Genomic DNA, 18734 nt, shown 5'->3' on the forward strand with positions numbered 1-18734 from the left:
GCAGCTTTCACCATGCAGGAGGCTTGGGGTGTCTCTAGTTCAGAATAAGTACAATTGTTAGCCCTGCTGCCTCACAGCAGTGTTTGATTCCAGCTTGGTGACTGTCTGTGTGGAGTTTGCACATTCTCCCCATGTCTGCATGTATTTCTGCTCCAGTTTCTTCCCACAATCTAAAGATGTGCAAGGTAGGCGGATTGGTCATGCTAAATTGCCTGTAGTGCCCTGGGATGTGCAGCCTAGGTGGATTAGCCATGGGAAATGCGGGGTTATGGGGATAGGGTGGTTGGGAGAGTTTGGGTGGATGCTGTTCGGAGGTTTAGTCTATATTCAATGGACCGAATGGCCTATTTCTGTATTGTAAGCAATCTTTGACAATTCATACCAGACTCAAAACATAAACTTTGTTTCTCTCTCTCTCTCCACTGCTGAGTTTCTCCAGCATTTTGTTTGTTTCAGATTTATGACATTTGAAGTATTTTCCCTTTATTCTATTCATTCATGGGATGAGGCACCATTGGCTCGGGCAGCAATGGCAGGGTAACATTTATTGCCTGTCCCTAATTACCTGTAGGGGAATTAAAAGTCAACCGAATTGCTGTGGGTCTAGAGTCACATGTAGGCCAGATCGGGTAAGGAGGCAGTTTCCTTCCCTAAAGGGCATTAGTGAACCAGATGGATTTTTCCCGACAATCAATTCATGGTCAGCATAAGGACTCTTAATACAGATTTTTACTGAATTCAAATTTCACCATCTGCCCTGGTGGGATTCAAACTCTGATTCCTCAGGTCTCTGAATTAATGGTCCAGCATTAATACCACTGGGCCATCACCTCCACTGTTATTTGACTCAAGTGCAGTTTCACATCAAATTGTGCAGAGGTGACAATGTACTGAGCTTTGAAACATATTTGACATAAGTGGGAGAGCATATTTTTCATACTCATCACTGCCCATGCTCATTTATAATGACAAGGGCATCATGGAAATGTTACATTGGTCACTAAACTCCTTTCCTGAGATGAGCTATGTACTTAGAGACTATTACTTCAGTTGACACTGAGTGTAATGTAATGGACTCAAAGCATGCAGAGAATGGGTGTTGCTGTATTAACCAATACTGCAATCAATTTTAAAAATACAGCCTGCAGTTCAGAGTTGGAGTAAAGATGAATAACATCGGTCTATTATTCTGAATGGAAGTTCATGAAATCTTTTTGATTAGATTTGTTATTTCTCCAAGGTAGTCATGCTAAATATAAACCATCTTCTTTTTCAAATAAGTCATGATATTATCATTCTCAACTATTCATTGATGCTATATTTTACCAGATGGGATTGTTTCTCCATAAGGCTATTCCTGTTAGGCATAAAAATTAAGATTGTCAGATTCTTATAACTTAGATTATTTACAGTGTACTTACCAACATGTCCACACCAACCTGCCGAAGCACAACCCACCCATTCCCCTAACACTATGGGCGATTTAGCATGACCAATTCATCTAACCTGCACATCTTTGGACTGTGGGAAGAAACCAGAGCACCCAGAGAAAACCCACCCAGACACGGGGAGAATGTGCAAACTCCACACAGTCGCCTGAGGCAGGAATTGAACCCGGGTCTCTGGCACTGTGCGGCAGCAGTGCTAACCACTGTGCCACCGTGCCGCCTTTTAGAAAGCCTTCAGGAAACACCATAATAAGCAGTCACATTGAGGTTCCGTTGATGTATCGCAGACTGAGCTCGACAGGTTTGATCTTTCTTTTCAATGGTTTTTGTAGTCTCTGCAAGCTTTTGCTTTCTGCATCAGTCTATTTTCTGCTTTTAAACCGCACTTACACATGAAGGAGGAAGGAGCTCTGCATCTGATTGCGGAAGCTATCGGCTCTACAAGATTTCTTTTCTCCCCTTTTCTCCTTTTTCCCAAATTCTCCTAGTAGAATGTCGCTCTCAGATAAATGCTGGTGATCTCTAGCTCCTCACTCAAAGGGTTGTTTATCACATATGAACCTGAGGATGAGTGGCAGCAGTGTATTTAACTATGACTGAGAAAGCCATCACACTCACTTGGAGGAAGTCCAAAACCAGGAACTATAAAAATAAGGCAGTCCTGAATAAATCCATTTCAGCATTCAGAAGAAAATGGTGTTGAGAGTGTGGAAGTCACTGTTATCAGGAATACTTAAGGCAAAATATGTCGATATAATTAAGGGGAAGCCAAATAAAGAAATGAGTGACATGGAAATGGAGACTTTTGAAAATGGGGTTGAACAAAGAATGGTGGCAGAAAAGCATAAACATTGGCATAGATCAGTTGGGCCAAATGGCCTGTAATTATATTGTGCATTCTTTGTTACCCTGATGCAGATAAAAAATCCTAAGAAATCATTGGATAACAACGAAGAACAGTATACATGGTGGAATTTTACTCTCTGTAGTCCTGAGTAGTCATGTGAACTGTGTCAGCCCAACTGCAATGCAGGTTAAGACCACTATTTACCAAAGCACAAAGCTGGGACTGGTGGGGAACAAAAATTTGTAACATGAGTTGTGAATGAGGTACACTGAAACTCCTGATCTCAATTCCCAAATCTATTGGTTCGGCAACAGAAGGAGAGCACATGACATAATTGGCAGAGCTGCAATAATATTATTCTGTTGTGGATCATGTTTGGCAGTATGAATTAATCATCATTAATATTAATTATACTTATGAAAAATGTTTAGTGTCGAATTGACATATAATCCACAGCATGACAACGCACACTAGGCAATCGATTAGTATAGCATGCAAATGAAAACAGTCATGAACAGATGCAGCACAGCCATCACATTAAAAACAAGGAACAATGGGCCAAGGCATAATTAGTAAAAATCATTGTTTCAGTTAGATTAATGAGGAGGGAGTGCAGCAACACTGTGGATCTCTGGCTGACTGTGTCTGAATCATTCACAACAGTTAATGAACGCACAATCCTCTCTGCATATGAGTACAGCTAAAAGGTCGTACAGGAGAGAAAATAAGTTGAGTGGAAGCAGGTGAAGAGAAATAGATATTGTGTAGTAACATAAAATAATTTGAAAACAGGGCACACAGTGGGTGAGGGTGGAAGAATAACAGCAGGAGCACTTTTCCAGGGTCCATTCTAAAACTTTGGTTTACTGCCTATCACATGCCTCACCCCTCACCCCTCAACTGGGCACCTCAGTGAGGAAGGAGAAAGTGAAGACTGCAGATGCTGGAGATCAAAGCTGAAAATATGTTGCTGGAAAATCGCAGCAGGTCAGGCAGCATCCAAGGAACAGGAGATTCGACGTTTCGGGCATTAGCCCGAAGAAGGGCTCATGCCCGAAACGTCGATTCTCCTGTTCCTTGGATGCTGCCTGACCTGCTGCGCTTTTCCAGCAACACATTTTCACCTCAGTGAGGAAGCCAGCTGATTTCTTGCCCTCCCACATCCAACAAATAGCAACAGGGTGGCTGCTGAAATAGGCTTCTGCCTCAGGCATCAATTGGTGGGATGTCAATGGCGGAATGATAATGTGGTTGGTTTAGTGACTCGGAACCCTCGGGCAAAATTCTGGGAGCATCAGTTCAAATCCCAAAGTGGCAGATGATGAAGTTTGATTTCAGTAAAATATGGAAAAAAGGGCTAGCCTAACGGTGACCATGTGACCACTGCCAACTATTGTATAAACCCATCTAGTTCATGTGTCCTTTAGGGAAGGGAAACACCCATCCTCAGCCTGTCTGACTTACAGATTCGCAGCAATCACTGTTCACTGCTCTCCAGGGCAATTATAGATCGCAATAAATGCTGACCTAGCCGGTGACCCACATCCCAGGAATGAATTATAAGAAAGTCCACCATGACGCCCACTAAGGCCAATCTGAAGTTAAATTGTCTCAGCACTGTCTTGGCTTACCCATCAAGGATGGAGAAATGCACACACTGGTATGAGCCATTACCTTCAGGAAAGGAAGGGAGAGAAAGGTGAAGAGGTGGAAAATGTTACCATGCTAACAAGATGAATCTCTCTTGTCAATTTAAGGTGACAGATGGATCGTCATCTACAATCCTGCTCAAATTATTTGGGCTAAGTATGGAAAAAGTGAGAAACAGTTGACTACTCATCTGACTCAATTATTTTTCCCCTGACCACTTAGTGGTGGTCACTGTTTGGCCTACCTCACCACATATAAATGAAAAGAGGGAGTTGAGTCCTGCCATGTTAACTGCTTTGTCAGGAGGAGGATTAGCAGCAGCTCCTGCGGCAGCAGTGGATGACCTATTATGGATGGAGAGGAATACAGCATTTGTTCAGTCATGGTCCAAATGTTGTGTAACATAACGGCTGATTTGTATCTCATTTCAATTTCTCCTTCCTCCCATGTTCCTTGAAACCCTTGACTAACAATCATCCACAGCCTTTTTGAAGGAGATAGTTCCAGAGCTCTGATTCTTGCTCTATGCCATGTGAAAAAGTGCATCCTGATTGCACATCACTGGACGAACTTTAAATTTAAAATAGTGTTCCCTTGATTAAAATACCCCAATATCAAAGAAACTAATTATTCTGTATTTGTGCTCTCAAATCGCTACAATTCCTTGCTTAGATTAGAGGATAAACCAGATTTATGCAAATTGCTCCTTTGTCACATAAACCAAAAAAGCCATGATATAAACTTGTGAATCTGTCATGTACTTTTGTGGACAAGTGCCCAAAACAAAACGCAATGCTCCAAATGGAGTACAACCAAAACTCCATAGAACTGAACTTTCTCATTTTTGCATCCTAATCCTTTGACATAAAGGACAACACATTGCAACTGTCCATGTCCATGCTCTGCAAGACCTGCACAATGTTCAGCATTGAGCGGTTAAGTGTCAAGCAATATTTGGACCATTCAATGACTATTTTCATGCAGAGAGAAACTATCCCTCATTGTCATTCAATGGAATTGTAGTCACTTAATTCCCTAACATCAACATTCTGGATGTTATCATTGACAGGAAATGGAACTAGACTAGCCATACATACAATGGCTATTACAATTAGACCAGAAACTGGAAATTTTGCAATGTGGCATTCACCTCCAGTCTTCCCAATGTCTGACCACCTTCTATAAGGCACAGACAGGGGTATGATGATGTATGTTGAAAAAGGTGGTGCTGGAAAAGCACAGCAGGTCAGGCAGCATCCAAGGAGCAGGAGACTCAACATTATGGGCATAAGTCTTTCATCAGGAGGATTATGCCTGAAATGTCAACTCTCCTGTTCCTTGGATGCTGCATGACCTGCTGTGCTTTTCCAGCGCCACCATTTTTGACTCTGACTCTCCAGCATTGCAGTCTTCACTTTCTACTAGTGTGATGGTATATATCCCATTTACTCAGATGGGTGCAGCTTCAACAATATCCTCGAATTCAACACCATTCATGTCAAAGCAGCCTATTTAAATGGAGCCCCATTCACAACCTTTAAGCATTCATTGCCTCCATCACTGATGGAGTGACCACACTAAGTACCATTTTCAGGCCACACTTCAGTACCTTACCATGGTTCTTTTTACAGTGTTTTCCAAACCCTCAACCTATACCACCTCTACACTAGGGGAGCAAATACATGGGAATGCCATTATCTGCAAGTTCCTGAGTCAGTCAAACTGTCCATCACTCTTCTCAACTCAGTGGAAAGAAACCCAACCTGTGTAACTTAATCCTCATAAAGCAACTCACACATTCCATGTATGAATTCAGTAAACATCTTCTGAACCATTTCTAATCCATTTAAATCCTTCATTAAATATGGAAGTGAGAACTGTGCACTGTATTTGAGATGTGGTCTCACTAATTACCTGTGTAACAGAAGCACAACATCCTTACAACTATGTTCAATACCTATCCTAATAAAAGATAGCCTCCCATATTCCTCCTGAAGAGATGCTTTATCTGCATACCAACTTCTGTGACTCATGCACCAAAACATTTAAAGCCCTCTACAACTTGGAGTTCCACAGTCAGTATCTATTTAAATAATATTCTGCTTCTTCCTGGCTAAGTGAAGAACTTCATAGTTTCTCGCATTATATTCCATCTGCCAGGCTTTCCCCCACTCACTCAATCTAACTATATGTCTTTGCAACTTCCTCGTATTTTGCTGACAACGTACTTTTCTACCTACTTTCATGTTATGAAAATATTCCATTTGTTTTCCTTGGATCCAAATATCCTGTATTGGACTTCATTCTCCACAGTTTTACCCACTCACTTTGACTACAGGTGAAAAATTAATTTCCATGGACAGGCAACCAGAGGCTGCTATCTACTTGGGCCATATGCCATTCCTTATTCAACAAAAAAAGACACATTCACTGTGTAGGTTGCACCCTGTGGTTCTGTTTGCGCAAGGGAATAAATCTGGTTTGCATAGTGCCATTTGAAAAAGCAGTACATGAACTAGTTTCTCCCCCTGTGTCTTTTGTAATTTCCTACTCCCTATGACCTCTTCTAACCCAATTGTGAACACCTGCAGACTTGGATAAACATTTCAAATCAGAGAATGATTACAGCACCACACAAGACCATATGGCTCTTTGGATCCAGGTTGGCTCTCTGCAAGAGTGCATTAACTGAACTCACATCCTTGCCTTTTCTCCATAGCCATGCAATTTATTTTTCAATTCAAAGTTTAGAAACAGTCATGCTCAAGCTTGGTGCTTTCAAATGGTGATTTTTCCATCAGAGATAGAAAATTTGGCAAAATTTCAAGGAAACATTTCCTGTTCTATAGCACGTTGTCTTGAAATAAAGTATATTATAACAAATGGCTTAGATGATATTCAAGACCATAGGTGCTGGTGTTAGGCCCAATCATGAGCTTGTGTGACATACAATGAGAAATGATCTGATCAGGGTAGTCATTATCCCAGAGGATTGCTTTGATGTGTCCATTTTGATCCTTGAGCTCGGACATTGAGCAAATGATTTGAGCCCTAAATATAAGGTTGGCAATAGTGTCTGTTTTATAGCATGTGATACTGTAGGTATCCTAGTACATGATCAGTGAAGGTATGCTTGTTGTGGACAGTACAAGAGATCTCCCTGACTGATTTCTCACCAAGGATGTCACAGAGAGGGAGCTCAATTGACTGCTCCATTTCAAAGATGAATTTGAGAGGAGCCTATGAAAACATTTGGTGTTCACTATTAATAGGATGAAGCTGTCAAGTCAAAAAACATTCTACCTATCAAACAAATGGCTGGTATGGTTTATGAATTTCTGTACAAGTGTGATACTAGATACATAAGCCATAAAGCCAAACGTTTCGAAGATCAGAACAAACAGCTTATCCCTGCAGCTGTTTGCAACAAACAAGATACCAAGCATACCCAACCAGTCTATACTTACAACACTCACATTACAGTGTCCACATTAGATATGATTCCACTATTGGACAACATTGCTAAATAATCCTTACAGTGGCAAATATGCATCTACTGGCTGCTACATATATTATTATACAGTGGTCACCTTTTTGAAGACAGAACAGCATGAACACACCATGTACTTGTTTTGACTCAACAAAATAGGGAACAACTATTCTCTGCTTCAATATTCAGGGCAATGCCTTGACAAATCAGAGTCAACTTGCTGGTTTACAGCTTAAAATTTAAGAAAGGTTAATGTTAACTATCAATCCTCATTATCGAGTACATTGTCCATGGTAACAACTCTACTGGGGTCCACTTGCCAACCAATCACTCTTTTCCACCCATACAGTATAGATAATATTTTCCTTTTCCATTAGTGTTTCTTGCAAATTGTCCTGATGAGTGCATGATGAAAAGCTTCAACAAAATTTGTCTTTTCTCGTCGTAGTTCCTAGGATCAATACTACCAGATGACTGTAGATTACTTAAGCTTAATATTCCCAATTTAATTCAAACTAATACTTATTGATTAAAATTAAACCAAGATAGCTTATCCATTTAAAAAAAAATGTAATTCTGACTTTGTTTATTTAGGCGCCTTTTCATATGGTTATAATTAAACTATAGGTGGAAAAATAAAACTGAACATAAAGATTGCTGTCACAGTTAAATAAAACTTTCAAAAATACTAGACCAAAAGTAAATTAAAGACAGACACCATCTTCTTAAACAGAGATCACTATGACCTTGCAAACTTTAATTAATTAATTGCTTTGGAAAAAATGAATATTATATTACATTTTAAAACAAAGTTTCTGGTTTGTGTGTTATCCTTATTTAAAATCTATTTTGCAACTATGGAAAGGGACCTATAATTTTGTAGAAGGTAAGCTTCAGCCTTGAAGCTGTGAAAATATTTGGCAAAAATGCAATTTTGACTGTTCAAATCATTTTGTTTTAATTTGACTTGAGTTGTTTTTTGAAAAGCTGTTATTATTTTATTGTTTGATGACATTTCTTATTGACGGTTTATGTGTGAGGCTTAGAAACAGATATTAGCAATTGGAAATTGGTTCAAGGGAGGAAGAAGATAGAAGGAGATATGGAAATGTTATTCTTCATTTTATAGCCACGTAATCTCAAATTCAAATGAGTAGAATCAACACTAATATTAAAATATACACAATTAGACAGACTTAGAAGTTGGTAACAAGTGGTTACTGATCGGCCGTGGAGTTACCATTGATTAGATTATGAGTGACAGTTAACTTCCAAGTTTTGGTTACATTTAAATCAGGAAGTTTGACTGTGATTCGTCAAGGAATTACTCTAAAGAATGAACCAGCGAATGGCTGTCACCGATTTTGTTACATTCAATCAGGTGTAAGATGTGTACATTTTCTGTCCATCTGCAAAGAGCGGGACTTTAAGTTAATATATGTACCTACCAGCAATGTTCCCTCTAAACTGCCGAGATGCAAGAATATGCAGCCACTCTAATGATCCAAGTACAGCAATTGATGTTGGTACACCAATTGCAGCATAGACGTCAGGCTCCACAAGTCACTGCTGTGCACAAGCCTTGGAAGTCCACATAGCCATTAAGAAAATTAGAGGGATTGCTGCCTTCCCATACATGCAAATGTAGCTCACTGCAAACCTGACTGACAAGCATAAAACCAGTCAGTGTAATTCCTCCTACCCCAGTGATAATCACTCCCAACCTATTTTGTTAGGCAGAAGATACAGAAACCTAAACAAATGTATCAACAGATTCAATAACAGCTTCTTTCCCTCTATTATTAAACTTCTGAATGAACTTCTCAAATTTCAAATGTAGTGTTGATCTTGCTTTTTGCACATCTTCTTTGCATCCATAAATTTGTATTCCTTGCTCTGATCTATCACCCTATGATCTTTGTATGGTATGATCTACCTGTATTGCATGCAAAACAAAACAGTTCACTGTACCTATGTAGATGTGACAATAACAAATCAAATCAAATCACATCAAATTATTAGCACTTTTTAACGATTATTTAGCAAGTGTCTAATTGCAGAATCCCATTTAATTTTGGACATTGCACTTTGAGTTTGCAAATCTAGTTTATCTATTATGGACAGCCAAAGAAACATGTCATTTGATATGATCCACCAATCTTTAGGATGTACAGCCTACAAAGCTAGCATCACACTGACACTGACATTCTTGCTCTATATTGTTTCATTGTGTGATAAGCAAAATGCCCTTTCTGCTCAAAGACGGCATCCTGTTAGTGACAAACACCATGCAACTTGCTATTGCACAGTAGCAGGATTGAGCGGTTTGCACAAATGAGTAATATTGCATGTGCATTTTAGTGCTAGTGTGATGCTAGATATACAGACAGCACATTCAAAGACAGGAAATTCATTGAACTGCATGTCTGTTTGGCTGATCACAGCACGAAGAACTCAAAGCACAATGTACATTAAATGTGATGCTTTGATTGGACAACACTTGCTAAATAATCATGGTGTCCCAAGAATTGTGATGACCTCAAATTATTGTTACAATTTAAGATTGTCAATTGGTCTTGTAGTGTGATGCAGTTACATTCAGTTGCAGTTACGTATACTAATTCACGGTGCCCTGTTGTTTAGAGACAGAAAGGGCACGTGCCCACATCGCACCTGTCACAGCCTAATAAAATGGGCACAACCTTTCTCTGAAACAAAAACAATTGCTGGAGAAGCTCAGCAGGACTGACTGCATCTGTGGAGAGAAAGCAGAGTCAGCATTTCAGATTCTTTGGTTCTCTGGTTCATTCTCTAGTTCATTTCTCAGGGCAGTCAGTCAACTTCCCCAGTTTAAATGGAACGTATGGCATGGTGGCTCAGTGGTTAGCACTGCTGCCTTGCAGTACCAGGGACCCAGGTTCGATTCCAGCCTCAGGCGACTGTCTGTGTGGAGTTTACACATTCTCCCCGTGTCTGCATGGGTTTCCTCTGGGTGCTCCGGTTTCCTCCCACAGTCCAAAGATGTGGAGGTCAGGTGAATTGGCCATGCTAAATTGCCCACAGTGTTGAGTGCATTTGTCAGAGGGAAATGGGTCTGGGTGGGTTACTCTTCGGAGGGTCAATGTGGACTTGTTGGGCCAAAAGGCCTGTTTCCACACTGTAGGGAATCTAACGTTTCTCTCAAGAGTTACAGATTCAGACTTACAACATTTTATATTATGTACTGATTTCCCAGCACAAGAAGCAAATGGTTTTCAATAATTTCACAATCAAGCATGATTCAAGTTTCCCACAAAAATACACACATGGACAGACAAAACAAATAACATATTTATATTTCCAACATAAAAAGGTCAGACAATGAGGATTAATTACATTATTTCTGCAGAAAAGAGCATGGGCGTGCACTGAAAGGAAATTCCTTGCACCTCATGATTTCTGGTACCTCATGGTTCTTGCCACATCCAATATTATGTCGTTCAGTATAAGAGGTGTTTGAGATACTTGATTGGCATCTATCCTCTTTTGTGGACATGATTTGGAGATGCCGGCGTTGGACTGGAGTGGACAAAGTTAAAAATCACACAACACCAGGTTATGGTCCAACAGGTTTAATTGAAAGTGCTAGTTTTTGGACCGCTGCTCCTTCTGCGATTCCTTCAAGATTCTCGCTCTTCAGCACTCTCATAGTTTCATTTCTCAATACTGAAATCTTCCTTTCTTTATCTTTCTTTCCTGAACACCTAATGTTGAGGAATATTTAGTACCCAACACTACCTTTTTTTTAAATTCAGGTCTCTGTTATCTTTATCTTATCGTATTTCATTGTGGTTATCTGTGCCTATAGATCAATATTCTTATTTAACATGCTTTATCTGCTCACATGCATGCAGTCTACACCTTGATTTATACCATTTGTGTATAAATCCAATAGGTGTGGTGAAAAGACTGCTACCTCACAGTACCAGAGTCTGGGTTCCATTCCATAACCATCACCCCCTCTCCTCTGCCACCCCTGGGCGACTGTGTGGCGTTTGCACATTCTCCCGATGTCTGTGTGAGTTTCCTCTAAGTGCTCTGGTTTCCTCCCACAGTCCAAAGATATGTAGGTTAGGTGGTTGATTGGCCATGCTAAATGGCCCATTTATCGAGGTATATTAGCTATGACAAATGCAGGGTTACAGGGATAGGGTAGGGCATTGGGTTTGGGTGGGATTGTCTTTGGAGGGTCGGTGTGGATGCGATGGGCTGAATGGTTTGCTGCCACACTGTAGGGATTCTATAATTCAAGGTACCTGAGAAACCCACATGTCACATCTCATCAGTTGGAGACTCTACCTCTCAAACAATTACCAGTCCTGAACACTTTGTCAGCCTCTTAAGAGCTCACATTCATTAGGCTCCAAAATTAATTCTACAGTCTGCCTGCAATTTCAATGGTGGTTGATGCTTAAGTCCTGTGCATTGACAGGGATTCTGCCCTGTACCCACAATTCATACAAACGCAGTCCTTGTAATTAGCCGTGGTCCACAATGGACCACAGATCACGTGAAGGACCTTTATACCAGTTAGTATTGTTCTTTACCACGGTCCCACTCGTTAAGCTCACCAACTCGAGCAAATCTAGTCCTGACCTGAGGAAAATGGTTTAAAAGGCTCATTCGAACTTTCCGGCAGTTGGCTAGGAAAATTGGAGTTTCAGGATTTTATGTGGTTCATCAAATGAATCCAATTCAAATTCTGGTTATTGTTATTGTTATTCGCATATAATTGACTCTAACTTTACACTATTTGACAATAAATTGACAATTTCATTCAAACATGCTACAGAATAGGTAGAGTGGGAAAAGAAAAATGGTCTTGTTGATTCATTAGACAATTTGAGGTGCTTGAAGATTTGCATTGTTAAGGCAGAGTAAACAGGGTGATAGTTTGGTTTTGGCTTGTGCTTTGCTTGGCTTAAGATTATTGACATTGACTCTTGCGTACCTGAATTAGAATGTATTCTCTCATTGGAAATTAATGTCTTCCACTGCAATTAGCACACAGCTATCGTCTCCACCTATGACAAATCAAAAAAATCAATTTACCACTCAAGAGGGACTGTGTAAACCTAAGGGTAGGAAGTTCCAGAAAGTGAGGGTGTGTTAAACAACCTCTCTAGAACCAAAGAAGCTCTTTATAAGTGCTCTGCTGCCAGTTAATCATATTGGATCTGTCAGTCCGAATGACAATACCGTGGTGTTGCAGTCCAAAATTGAGTTTATCCTCAGACAAGTTATAAAATGGATGAAATTGTACAAAACAGATTAAATTCTGTAATGGGACATCAATTGTGACAACAAAAATTCCATCTTAGAAATAAACAACAACTGACTTTTCCTCCTTTCAAATAATAGGTTTAAATGGGTTTTCTTCAACCAAAAATGACAGATTTAACAAACTAAGTAGGTCTTTATTATACAATGAAAAAGCAATTGCAGTGATTTGGCAGAGAATGCAGAACATTTCTTGAATTTTTGTCATCACAGTTGGCAAGCTAGCAGAGAAGTCAGCAGGCTAGAAAACAATCATTCAATATATTTGGAGTCCTCACAGCATTGGTACCGCAGTTAGTTTTAAGGTTATTATACCAGTGATGTACTCTTAGTCATAATATAGTGTTTGTGATAATCTAAACAGCACCACATATTTCCGTAGGATGTTTGGACCAGATGTTAACAACTACCAAAATTTCCTTCCAAACTTCTCCCCTGCTGTCATGAACATACAGCATTCCCGTGAGTTAAGATATTGATGAGTGGTATATGCTGTTTGAGAAAGTGCCAATGAAGGGGTTGGATAAGTGGTGTCTGTAGGAAAGAAAGGAGTTGGTTGAGGAGGATCACAGAGACATGAGAGTTCAGATCATTTAAACGAATACACTATGTTGCAATCAGGATCAGGCTCTTTGACTAATATCGATTTGACTTAGGTGGTATTACCCTTATCAATGCAAGGTTCAAGTCTTGGTGCAGAATATAATTTGGAATGATACTTCAGTGCTTTATTAGGAGGGCATTGTAGCATTTTATTTAGCTGACACACTAATCTGTGGAACTATTTTCCCAGTTTGATTGCGAATGCTTCCATTTTAAAGCACAGAAAGGAGCTTTTTTGACCAAGATTCTGACTCCATCAATAACAGTGGACACTTGTGTGTAAACTGACTGATATTTTCTGCCGAAAATAGACACTGTACTTCAGAATTCATTATTGTGAAATGCTTAGAGATATGCTATATAAAGACAATTGTTACTTAATTATTATTTCTCCCTGCTAATTCAAACAAGCTTATCCCCAACGTAATGCTTTTGTCTCAGATGGGTTTAACAAACTCAATGCAGGAAATGAAGAACTTTAGATTTTCCAGGCTAAATGCGGCATGCTTAAATTTGATGACAAGCCTAAACTCTGTGTCCACTTCACAGAGATGTCCTCCCTGACCTATTACTTAGTCACCACACTGAGCAATTCTATAACCATCATGAATACAACTCCTTCCACCTCCTCATCAAAAGTAACATTCGACCGAAAACATGAACTCTATGCCTCTCTCTGTGGATGCTGCCAGACTTGTGGAGTTTCTCAGAGCATTTTCTTTTCCTTTCACATTTCCAGCAAATTCCATATTTTATCATCCTGTCTTGTCAATGTTGGTGTACTTTGCAAACTGTGACCTTGTGTTGCTTTCCAGAGACAATAGTGATTATGCCTGATGGGGGAGATAAAGCAAAAACTATCAATGCAGGAAATGTGAATAAAAGCAGATTGCTGAAATGTGCAGCAAGTGAACTAGAATTTGAAAGGGAAGAGCAGTTCGCTGTTTCATTTGTGCATTCTCTTCAAGGTTTGCATCCATTTTTAACTTTCACTTCCTAATAGACTGTGTATGTATTTCCAGCTTTCTCTGTTTTTATTATTCTGTGCGTGATCTTCAGGAAGATGGGATTGGATGAGAAAGTGGAAAGACAAATCACTGAGGAAGCTAGCATGTTCAATGTTGCCACTCATTTCATGTTGAATAGAGCAATCTGTCTAAAAGTGTCTTAAGACCAACTGGGAGTGCAAAATAAACTTCTTTCGATGTTCTATAATTTGGAGGTTTCAGTTAATGTGCAGGTACATCATTGATCAAGCAATAATCCAGACTCCTGTCCAGTTGATGGCATAGGTATAGGCATTAATCTTACTAACCACTTATTATCTAACAGTAAACCTTGATAAAACCTGGGACATTGTCACTTGGCTGCTTTTTAAGTTGACAAATTATATGTTCTATGGACACCGACGGAGGGAGAATCAGTATACCTATACCCATGTGAGGCCCATAATAAAAAGCAGTACTTTTGCTTTCATCAGTGGAACACAAAATCTATATTTGAATGAGGCAATTGACTTGTAAAGTAAGAGCTGTGGAGGGTGACATCATTTTCTCTGAGTGATGCCTGAGTTGAGTGCATTTAATTTGTATAAGTAACTGTTTATTAAAAGTTTATTGCATGATTTTTTGTTTCAAGTATTTAATTGCTTTCCTTTCCATTGCAAAACCTGAAGATTCATACTGATTTAAAAATGAAGCAAAGGTTTCATTTGAATGCACCCTCGAGGGGAGGCTGTATAATGATGTACAGATGTCTGTACATAGGCTGTGTATATAATGTGCACAGAATGGGTTGTGGATAATCTTTTTGGCATGTTTAGATAGATAACACTCACTTATATGCAGATTGAAGCAGATTTTCTTTCTGTTCTGATAGTTTTTTTTTCTTGACTTTATCCATTAAACAATTTGGGAGCATGTGGCAGCGCTCCAGTCAGTGTTGGAAATGAGATAAGTGAGTTTCGCTGAACACATTGGCGTACAAATTTAGCCACATAGCTTCAACACTGGCATTTACTTGGCAACATAATAATTTCCTCAGGTATGTGCTATCTTCAATAAGACAGACAAATCCAACCCAGACTATTCACTAAAAATCAGAAGAACTGCAATGCTTTTAATCAGAAACAAAAACAGAAGTTGCTGGAAAAGCTCAACAGGTCTGGCAGTATCTGAGTTCCAGTCCTGACGAATGGTATCCAGACCCAAAATTTTAACTCTGATTTCTCTTCACAGATACTGCAGTGCTGCTGAGCTTTTCCAGCAACTTCTGTTTTTGTTCCACGCCACTTCCTGTTCTATCAGCCCATTCTCAATCAGCAATGAAGGAATGGAAGGAGTCAACAAAAATACTGTTAATTGGCAGTTACTCATCAATAAACTGCTCACTGATGTTCATTTAAGTTCATCTGGAACCAGTTGGTTCCAAATCTAATTGTAGCCTTAGTCCAAATATGAATGTGGTTGAGGCAAATGAATGCCCTTATTATCCATCTAATGTTAAACTGAATAGGGCACCAGTAACACTGGCCACTGGGGGCAGGGAAAAGACTTTCCAGTGACTTCAGTCATGCCTGACACAATGAAGTTGTTGGAGGCCAATCATTTCAATCTGAAAACATTATCAAAGGAGCTCCTCAGGGCAACACATTGAATTGAATTGTCTTCAGCTGCTTCATCAAACACCGTGACTATTACCTGAAGGTCAGAAGTGGGGCTTATGGCTGATAATTTTTTAGCTTGGAGACAGTTAAGGGACATAGAGATCAAGGATCAGCTATGACGGCACAGGCTAAAGGGGCCCACTTATTTGTTGCACATTATGTTCCTCAGAATGAACCAACTATTACTCACAAATATAAAGAGCTGGCCATTATTCAAACTTGGATTGGTGTGTGGCAAGTAACATTTGCGCCACACATTTCTTTCAGATAATGATCATCTAAGAACACTACGAGCCGAACCATCAATGGCATTAATGAAATAAAACAGAACTGGAGTTGCTGGAGACTTGAAACAAAAACAGAAATTACTGGCTAAACTCAGCAGGTCTGGCAGCATCTGTGGGAAGAAAGCAGAGTTAACGCTTAGAGTCTGGTGATTCTTCATCAGTGACATTGGTGTTGCCATTTCTCCATCACATCCTGGGTATCACTTGCACCACTTAGAAGGCACAAGGCAAGAATGTGATGGAATACTCCCATTTGTCTAATGGGTGCAGCTTAAGGAATTCAAAACAATTCAAGACAAAGTAATCACAGGGCACTCAAAGCCACTGGCCAATCTATAGACCGATCTCCCTCCAGCCATGGCTGCAGTATATCCTATGTATATATACTTTACCCAAGCAATTCATGAAATGTTTTTTCACAGCACTCCCAAACCTGCAATCCACAGCATCTGAAAGGATAAGGGCAGCACATAGATGGGTATAAAATGCCCCCAAATCTCAATTCATCTACCTTGAACACATTGTCAGCATTCCTTTATCATCATTGAATCAAACTATTGGAATCTTTATGTGAATTTTTTTGAATGTTCTCCCTGCGCAAACTACGGTTGTTTAAGAAGAAGGCCCACCACCTCTTGTCCAAGCCCTTGGGGGTGAGCAACAAATGTTGGTAGTACCACCTACATTCCAAATAATTAAATAAAACCTTATTTCATCTGCCCATTATCTCCTCACAAAAACCCTCAGCTCCAACTTTCTGGGAGAAGCACTAAAACGGAAATGTGAAGCCAATTCAGTAGTTGGCTGTCATAAATTCGATTATCAATCCTAACAGGAAATCTAACTGGCTCAGAATGCCTCGGTACTATTATTTATTATCTTCCCTGATTTATTCATATTGTGTGATCTGTCTTATTTCCAGGCACTGTATAACTAGGGTGGTAAATACTAAATACTGGGTGCAAGCAATCAAAGTCAGGAACATGTAACAAATCAAAGAGTGGAGTCAAGGGAGACAGTTACTAATATGGGAAATGATAAGCAAATTGTAAGGAATAGAGAGTATAAATCTAAGAGTGAATCAACAGGTAAGGCTAGAGGTTACAAAAAGAATTCAAGACAAAGCCAAAGGCACTTTATTGGAATGTAGCAGCATTGAAAAAAAACATGAATTAGTGTTAGCACAGGAGAGAGGGACAGGTCTAGGTTCAGGTCAGTGAGGTATAGAAGCAGCTTGGATTAAGATGAGTAATGGTGAATGCAATAAATCATTTGTGGGACTGGTGCACAGAACCTGGAACAGTTATCACAAAGTAGGAGAGGATATAAAGGAAGAAACAATAAGAGCCTGATCACCGCTCGTTTCAATTCCCCTTCCCATTCCCCCTCTGATATGTCCATCCTTGGACTCCTCCATTGTCACATGTATCAGACCACAAATTGGAGGAACAACACCCCATCTTCCACCAGGGCAGCCTTCAGCCTGGAATTCATTGAGGCCTCCAATTTTAAATAACCCTCCCACCTATTCCCCGACTCCCTCTCTAGCCCTGCATCCTCCATTCCATTTCTCTGACTGACCCTTCCAATACCAACTGGATTCACTCGTCCCATTGACCAACCAGGTCATGCTCACCACCTGTGTTCAACTACCACTACCTCACCATTCTGCCATTCCGTTCCTCACCCCACCCAAAACCCTGTTCCCCCCCACCACCAGCTTTATCTGCATCTCCCCTTACCCCCACCTGTATTCCTGAAGAAAGGGTATACCCGAAACATCAATTTCTCCACCTCCTGATGCTGCTTGGCTTGCTGTGTTTCTCCAGCTTCCTGCTTGTCTAATGTTGGAAAGAAATGGCAATAATCCAGGGAGAATTCAATCTACATTTTGAGTGGAAAAATCAAATGGGCAAGGGTAGTCGAGATGAGGATTCTGTAGAATGTTTACAGGATAGTTTCTTTGAACAGTATATTCTGGAACCAACCAGATCACATGCTAAATCAGACTTGGTATTATGCAAGGAGATAAGATAAATCAATTACTTAACAATATAGGAACCCGTAGGTTATAGTGATCATAATATCAATTTTACATTAAGTCTGGAGAAGAGAAGAATGGGTCCAAGACCAGTATTTTAAACTTAAGTAAGGGCTTTTATGAAGACATGAGAGTAAGGTTATCTAAAATTAACTGGTTAATTGGATTTTGTGATAAGTAAATACATTTGTAGTGACAGCGTTTTCAGGGGATATTTTAAAATAGGTTTAAAAGATACATTTCACCAAGAAAGGAAAATTCTAAAGCATGGACCCACCTTCTATGATTAACTAAAAAAAGACAGTATCAGACTTCAAGAACACCCATTTAATTACAAAAACCTAGATGGTGGTTCAGAATGATTGACAAAATATAAAACAAAAC

The sequence above is a fragment of the Hemiscyllium ocellatum genome, chromosome 10, assembly GCF_020745735.1.
Source record: "Hemiscyllium ocellatum isolate sHemOce1 chromosome 10, sHemOce1.pat.X.cur, whole genome shotgun sequence".
In the NCBI taxonomy this organism is placed as follows: domain Eukaryota; kingdom Metazoa; phylum Chordata; class Chondrichthyes; order Orectolobiformes; family Hemiscylliidae; genus Hemiscyllium; species Hemiscyllium ocellatum.